At 43.2% G+C, this 7,705-nt stretch overlaps 1 long non-coding RNA gene across 2 annotated transcripts in view; it reads left to right on the top strand.

The window, feature by feature from the left end:
* LOC120307397 overlaps positions 1-7,705 on the top strand; it is a 51,781-nt gene that overhangs the window by 21,308 nt on the left and 22,768 nt on the right. For both annotated transcript variants that reach the window (XR_005556517.1, XR_005556516.1), the window contains exon 4: positions 4,592-4,744. This is a non-coding gene — a long non-coding RNA (uncharacterized LOC120307397). The remainder of the gene's footprint in view (positions 1-4,591; positions 4,745-7,705) is intronic.

Consider the following 7,705-nt stretch of genomic DNA (forward strand, 5'->3'; position numbering starts at 1 on the left):
TCCAGGGTAGGCTTCTTGAGAAGGGGCCTCACAACCGCTTCCTTCAAGGATTGCGGGAAAGACCCCTCCCTCAACGAAGCGTTGATCAACACCTGGAGCCAGCCTCGTGTCACTTCCTTGGCGGCCGAGACCAACCAGGAAGGACACGGGTCCAATAAACAAGTGGAGGCGCTCATCGCTCCCACCGCTCTGTCAACATCCTCAGCGGTCACAGACTCAAATTCATCCCATAAAACTGGGCTAAGACCTGCCCCGGTCATCTCAGAAGGCCCTGCCCAATCGGAGTCTAGGTCTGTCCGAATCCGAGCGATTTTGTCTGATAGAAACTGCACAAATTCTTCCGCCCTACCCTGTAAGGGCTCCCCGGCTTCCCGAACGTTAAGTCAGGAACGGGTCACCCTAAACAGGGCGGCGGGGCGAGATTTTGCAGACGCAATAAGTGCAGAAAAATGCGAACATTTTGCCGCTCGTATCACCACTAAATAAGTCCTAATATAGGCTCTTAAAAGTGTCCGGTCGGATTCGGAGTTACTAGCCCTCCAGCGTCGCTCTAGACATCTCTTCTGACGCTTCATCTCCCGTAGCTCCTTGGTAAACCAAGGTGCCCTCCGGGATCCACAATCACGGAGAGGTCGCAAAGGCGCGATCCGGTCTAACGCCCCTGATGCCGCCTTATTCCAAGCAGCAACCAAGGACTAAGCCGGTTCGTGGAGGAGGGAATCATGAAAATCCCCAAACGCTATTCAGAACCCCTCCGGGTCCATTAAACGCCTGGGGCGGAACCACCTAATCGGTTCCGCCTCCCTGCGGTGGGGGAGTAGGACCGAGAAATCTAACCTCAACAGGAAGTGATCCGACCATGACAAGGGAGAAGTGACTATACCCCTTAAATCGAAATCACGTCTCCACTGCCCCTAGAGGAATACCAAGTCGAGCGTGTGTCCTCCCCTATGGGTCGGACCCTGAATTATCTGGGTCAGGTCCATGGTTATCATGGAAGCCATGAACTCCTGAGCCACACCGGAGGATTCGCCGAGTGACGGCAGATTGAAATCCCCCAGCACCATAAGCCTGGGGAATTCCACCGCCAACCCGGCTACCTCCTCCAGCAGCTTGGGCAGGGCTGTTGTCACATAGCTGGGAGGCAGGTATGTCAACAACAAGCCCAACTGAACCCTTGAATCCAACCTCAAGAGAAGGGACTCACACCCAACAACCTCTGGGGCAGGGATCCTGCGAGGTCTCAAGGATTCTCGGATAAATACATCTATTTATTTAATTAATGTATACTGTCGCCCATTTGACATATATGATTCTGACATTTCCAAGACCCAGAATCATAGGGAAGGAAAAGAAGCACAAATGTAACAGCTACATGGATTAATAACACAATTAATAAAATTTTATCATTTTATCCCCCAAATGTTTTATATTTACAAATTGGAAGATATATAATAAAAACAACCATTCTTATTTACTTCATTTTAAATTTTGTCAGGGTAACCCACTGATAAAATATAAATTCTTGGTGCAATCAATTCATTATGTGCTCTTCTGCTTTGTTTTATTTTATTTTGTGTAGCAACAAACCATTTCCTTAAAAAAGCAGGAAGTACCTGTGGGCTTTTGAAACTGTTGATGCAATTCAAAAATTTGTAGGCATTTTCTCCATCCTTAGATATGTAGAATGGAATCATCAAAGTCCACTCTAGCACAAAAGTCCCATATACTGTATTCCCTTTAGTATCTTTCCAACTTTCATCTTTAGAAATGGAATTTGAAGAAATCTTTGTAATAATAGCAGAGCAAATTATATATCTTTTTAACAGGGAACCACATAACCCTTGGGAGACAGTTTGGTGTAGTAGTTAAGGCATAGAAACCAGGAGGCCATGGGTTCTAGTCCCACCTTAGGCACAAAGCTTTCAAATGATCTAAGAATTCTATCACTCTTTAATTAATTCTGGTCTAAATGAAACATATATTGGTTCCCAAAATGTTTGGGGGGAAACTGGGATTCTGATTAACACATTATTTGAAAAAAAAGAAGAAGCTTGCAACACTTTTTTTGATTTAGGACAAAATGGATAACTGGATAATGGCCCAAAAAAGAACTGCAACACCAGCTTTCACACTAATCAAGTTCTTTTAGCAGATTGGGGGCACAATCACTAGAAAGGAAAGTTACAGCCTCTTTCCCACACCAATCCCTCTCAATATGCTAGGTTCCCCATGCATTGGACTATGCCTATCTTACACTGCAGATTTCAAAAATAGCCTAAGGAGGATCAAATCCAGTTAGTATGCTGGTAGCAAACCATCAGGAAATCCATCAGGGCTGTACACCAGAATACAGGTACACCCAGGAAGAAAGCAGTGACAAGCTGTTTCTCTAGAGTAGTCAAGAAAACCATTTAGATATATCCATGTAAACATCAGAAGTCAAGTTTGACATTATCTTGCTAACTAGCGGAAGCCACAATGTCAGTTGCATTGGAAACACTGGATGAAAAGAGATCACACACACACACACACACACACACACACACAATCAAGCAAATCTAGCATTGGTGCAAAACTGGTTTTTTTTCACTTACCATTTGATAGTTGATTCTTTGGGCAATAGGGAGAGTAGTCAAACATTATAGGCTGCTGACATGAAGCTTATACTAATTCCTGTAGGCTTTATTCTGGCTGAGATCCATAGTGCTACTTCAGGAATGCCAGTGTGTGTATATGTACTAGGTGAGATGCCAATCTCTCTATTTTCTAACTGGAGATATAGACACACCATAACATTTGACAGTCTGCTTTTGAAATGCTAGTCTATTTCAAAAGTAACTAGCATTTCATGTAGGGCTAATAGGTGGTTCTGTCTGTTGCACACTGTTTCCTTTATGGATCATTGAAATACTGGATATAATCAGTAATACTAGGTAAACATGGTTAGGAAGTATATTCACTTACATTAGGAATTGGTAGTAATATCCTTTGTATTAGAGATGTGCTGCAGCTGGTGGAATAGCCTATGGAACCGATTGCTTTTTTCCTGCATGTTGAACAATGTCATACTGAAGAATATTTTTTACAAGCACTTTATTTATGAAAATGTTATCTGTTGGAATTACATTTTTATATTACTGGCTGATGTTGCCAGAGCCAGATGTATAAATCAGGCAGTGGGATACCTGATAATTTTTGTTGTTGTTACCAGTTCTCAGGTAAAATGTGATTGCACACTCCTAATTATGATTTAGTTTTTATTTTGCAAAATCCTGTGTGAATCCTAAACAGATTTCAGAATTGCCATGTATGAAACAATGAATTCATCTGAGATATTTTTATCAACGTCTTTATATTGCAGTCCAGACATGGGTGTTAGATGTATACCCTGCCAATTTCAGTGTAACTTCCTCCTCTGTAAATTTGTTTCACGTTAGGGAAAGATATGAGGCAGATTTATTATTCACATTGATTGACAGCTTCCAGAAAGATGGGCTTTCTTGTAAGTACAGAACACAAGTAAATAAGTGAAGCAATAAAAATCAGTGCTTAAAGATTCTCCCATTTAGAAGTTACTTTCCAAACTCATTTGCCTTTCCTACACTCTTCCCCTTGGTGAAATTTCAGGCAGACAAAGCACTAGTTAGCCAGCCCTGAAAAGCATTCTCAGTGTGAAATGCCTTTGAGCACTAGCCCATTTCACTGGAGTGAAAGTGTACATGGCAGAATAAAACCCCAAGAAGTACCGAGTTAAGAAACATTCCAGTGAGTAGAGCCAAGATTGGCAGATCAGAAGTTCCCCAACTATGATATCCATGACTGCAGCATTAATTGAGACATAGTTTCGAATTTATTATCATTCCTACATCAGTTTGATAAAAAAGCAGAATAGAACATGAAAGCTTTCATCAGTAAAAAGATGTGATAACATTTACCATCTTCTCCATGTTTTTTTCTTTCAGACAAGATATATTTTATGACTCCATCATATTAATCTATATTGTTTATTGGGGTTTTCAAATATTAAAAATTGTAAGCTTATAAAAGATATTGTTTCATTTTTTATCAAACTAATGAATGTTGTTTAAACATACGTAACTACACTTTATGTGGTACATTTTGCTGATTTTTCAAAGATCTTTCCAATTAAAAATTTCTTAACCTGCTCTAATGGCCTATAAATTTCATGAATACTTCTATTTATATAGAGGAATACTGAAGGACAAGCCGAAAAGAAAGCTTCAAGATTACAGTTAATGCTAAAAGATTACTTGCTTAGGTACTAGATCAGGGGTGTCAAACTGCTGGCCCACGGGCCGGACATGTCATGACAAAACTGAGCCCACCCCATTGCCGGCAATGGGGAAAAAGCTCCAATATGTTGCATGACATCACATGACGTTGCAAGTTTGACATGTCTGTACTAGATAATAGGCTCATACAAATCATCCAATCTGGAACCACTCCTCAAAAACCTGAAACAATTGCAGCTACATGAAGACTAAGAAGACTTGTTTTAGGCTTGTCCCATGGTCTTCTTGCATCTCAAGAGAAGCAAGAATGATTTACACAGCTTTTTTGATATTAGATTACCACACATTCTACTAGAGAGACATTTCCTTAGGATGGGCTCCAGCACAAGATTGACAGCTCGGAAGATTAAACTTTTGATCCTGTTGACTGACACAGATTGGATCCTGCAACATTATCCTTGGACATGCATTCGATGGCCACTATGTTGGTAAGAGTTGGGCATAGTTAATCTTACTTTTTTACAAAAGGGAATTCCTATGCAATCATTATTATATGACCAAAATAGGTATTATATGACTTGAGTTTTCACACCGCACATATCCTAATCAGCAACTGAACCAGGCAAAGCTCTGTTCCACTGGCAGCACACAAACACACTAGTACGATCAGGGGCTGCTGTTTCTCTAGCCCTGCTTGGTGTTCCCATGAATCCTTGTACCATAAAAGTATTGGCCATGGTTCTGGGCATTGCTTAGGAACTGCAGCCCATCAGTGTTGGGAGGCATGTCCTGCACTGTCAAATCGTAGCAGTGAATTTTAAAATGGAATATCTTACATTAGTATTTTGCCAGCCTTGGCCTTTTTAAGATGTGTGAATTTAGGTTCCCAAAATTCTGGGAGTCAAAGTCCACACATCTTAAAGTGGGCAAGGCTGGAAAATATTGTCTTACATTGTAAACTGCTTTATATTTCTACTCTTTTTTTTCCAGACTGAGAGCATTTACATACTGTCCCTAATTTGATTGGGCTCCAGTGTTTGGCCCAGAGCAGGGGTAGTCAACCTTGGCTCTTTTATGACTCATGGACTTCAACTCCCAGAATTCCTGAGCCAGCACAGCTGGCTCAGGAATTCTGGGAGTTGAAGTCCACGAGTCATAAAAGAGCCAAGGTTGACTACCTCTGGCCCAGAGAGTTAGGGAGAATATTTTATAATGAATCAAATACATTTTTGAGGCAAAATTTCTTCTTGGTATTGATCGGGCTTTTATATTTGTACATCATAATTACCCTGCTGTCAATAAAGCTTCCATATCAGCCAGCGATTTGTTTAAATGGAAAAGTTCCTCAAAGTAAATCAGTCCTAAATAAGGGTTTTCCCTGCCTGGGCTGTAAATATCTGGTTGACCACCAGGTGGCGGAAGAGGCAGACTGAGGAGCCTAATTCAGGGGTAGGCAATTCCCATGCTGGCTCAGGAATTCTGGGAATTGAAGTCCACAAGTCATAAAAGAGCCAAGGTTGCCTACCCCTGGTCTAGCCTCTTCTTAAAAATCTCCAGTGATGGAGCGCCCACGATTTCTGGGGGCAAGCTGTTCCACTGGTCAATTGTCCTCACTGTCAGGAAGTTTTAAATTTCAAATATAAAATTTCAACCTCTTGCCAGAAGGACCAAACCTGTGTACCTGAGTTGAGAAAATCCCAGGAATGCCAAACATGCCAATGCATGGCAAGAGGCCCCCAGGATATATTTGCTCATACACCCTAACACAATGTTTAAAATTTTGTGGGTTTTTTTTATTTCTATTTTTAATTTGTCCCTTTCTCAGTTGCACCCCCAGACATCTGGAAATCTGGGAATGAGTTTACCAATACTTAGGACCAAAAGATTCCCTTTAAAGGGGTCAGCATGCATGCCTGTGTCCCTAATGAAAAAAGTTGTGATCAGCCAGTCTCTGGTAGCACCTTTTCAGGCTAAGAAAAGCTTTCAAAAGCTCATGCCTTAAAAATGTGTTAGTCGGAAAAGGTGCTACCAGACTCCTGCTGGCTTTTGGCTATCAGAGACTAACAAAGGTTCTCCTCGTACAGCGGTTCAGTTCTATTTAAGAGGCCTTGACAAATTCAAGTGACTTTCCCTGTAAGCTGCCTTGTATTGCCTACCTGTTACCACCTAGTAATTGAACCAGTGTTCTTCCATTTTAGACACTTTCCTAAATCTAACCATTTTAGTGCTTCTGTGCTGGTAGCAATTTTAAGACAACTTCTATTGCAAGAACATTTCTACTTGCGACCAGACCTTATGCATATTCACTTAGTTGCAGATAGACTTTTAGCAAGGAAATATATCTACTCAGAAGTAAACCCCATCAATTGCTGTAGAAATTATTTCTAGCTAGAATTGCATTCTCCGGCTTTTTACATTTTACATCGCTAGAGGAGGCTTTAGATGCGAATTACCTACTGTGCGGAGCAGAGCAATATTTCTTGTTTTGTTCTTTTTGAAGCTACACACACAGAGACAAGCTTCAGAGGGAAATGAAATGAAATCCTCTTTCTAGACTAGAGGGCACTCAGCCTCGATTTTAACTTCAGCTTAAGCAAGCCCCCCCCCCTCTTTACATCTTGGTTCCTAGGTTCATTCCCAAATAAGACTACACAGTCAACTCTACCCCCGAGTTCCAACTCCCCCCACCCACCCACCCACCCACTCAATTTTGGCTCCTTTAGCCAAAGGCTGCTCGGTTCTCTGTCATCTCTCTCCTGGTAATTGGCAGCAACATCTGACAAGGGATCAGCCGTTGCTTGCAATCTGTTCAGTGACATGGCACACCTGGCCTGCGCATCCTCTCTCTCTCTCTCCCCCCCCCCCACTCCAGCTATTTATGCCGCGCCGGCACCAGACGCGTCCGCGGCTCACAAGAGCAATAACTTTGGGCGCAACAAGGGCATTGCGAGTCATTTGTCTCCTCGCCAGCACGGTCTGTTCTCTACTGCTGGGGATGACACGAGGCTTTTCTCGGCACGGTGAAGCACTGTCCAAAACAAGCAAAGCAGGGCCGCTTGGTGGGTCGGGGGGCGCCCTCCGCCGACGCCTTTCCTCCTCGGTGCAGAAAGGGCTGTGTTGTGTAGAAACACGGCTGTTGCCGTTGCTTGGGCAGCTCGCGGCTATAAATCCGCTTCCCCTCTACGACGCCAGGCCTTTTCTCCCTCTCTCCGCTGCTCCTTCCCCCCCCTCCCCCGGTCTGGAAGCCTGGCGAAAATCCTCCTCCCACTCAGCATGCGGGGCTGGCTGTTGGGGCACCGGGAGGAAGCGAGCTTAGGCTATTCATAGTTGATCCGTCTCGGGGCTGAGAGAAGGGGAATCCGCCAGCCCGAGTACCCAGCGCCACAGCCGAGCGGACTGGCGCAAAATCCGGCTGGATCACCAGACCAAGGGCGACCTTCGAGCCTCCG

The sequence above is a fragment of the Crotalus tigris genome, unplaced genomic scaffold (assembly GCF_016545835.1).
Source record: "Crotalus tigris isolate CLP2741 ecotype Arizona unplaced genomic scaffold, ASM1654583v1 scf7180000017775.1145084777:2100578, whole genome shotgun sequence".
In the NCBI taxonomy this organism is placed as follows: domain Eukaryota; kingdom Metazoa; phylum Chordata; class Lepidosauria; order Squamata; family Viperidae; genus Crotalus; species Crotalus tigris.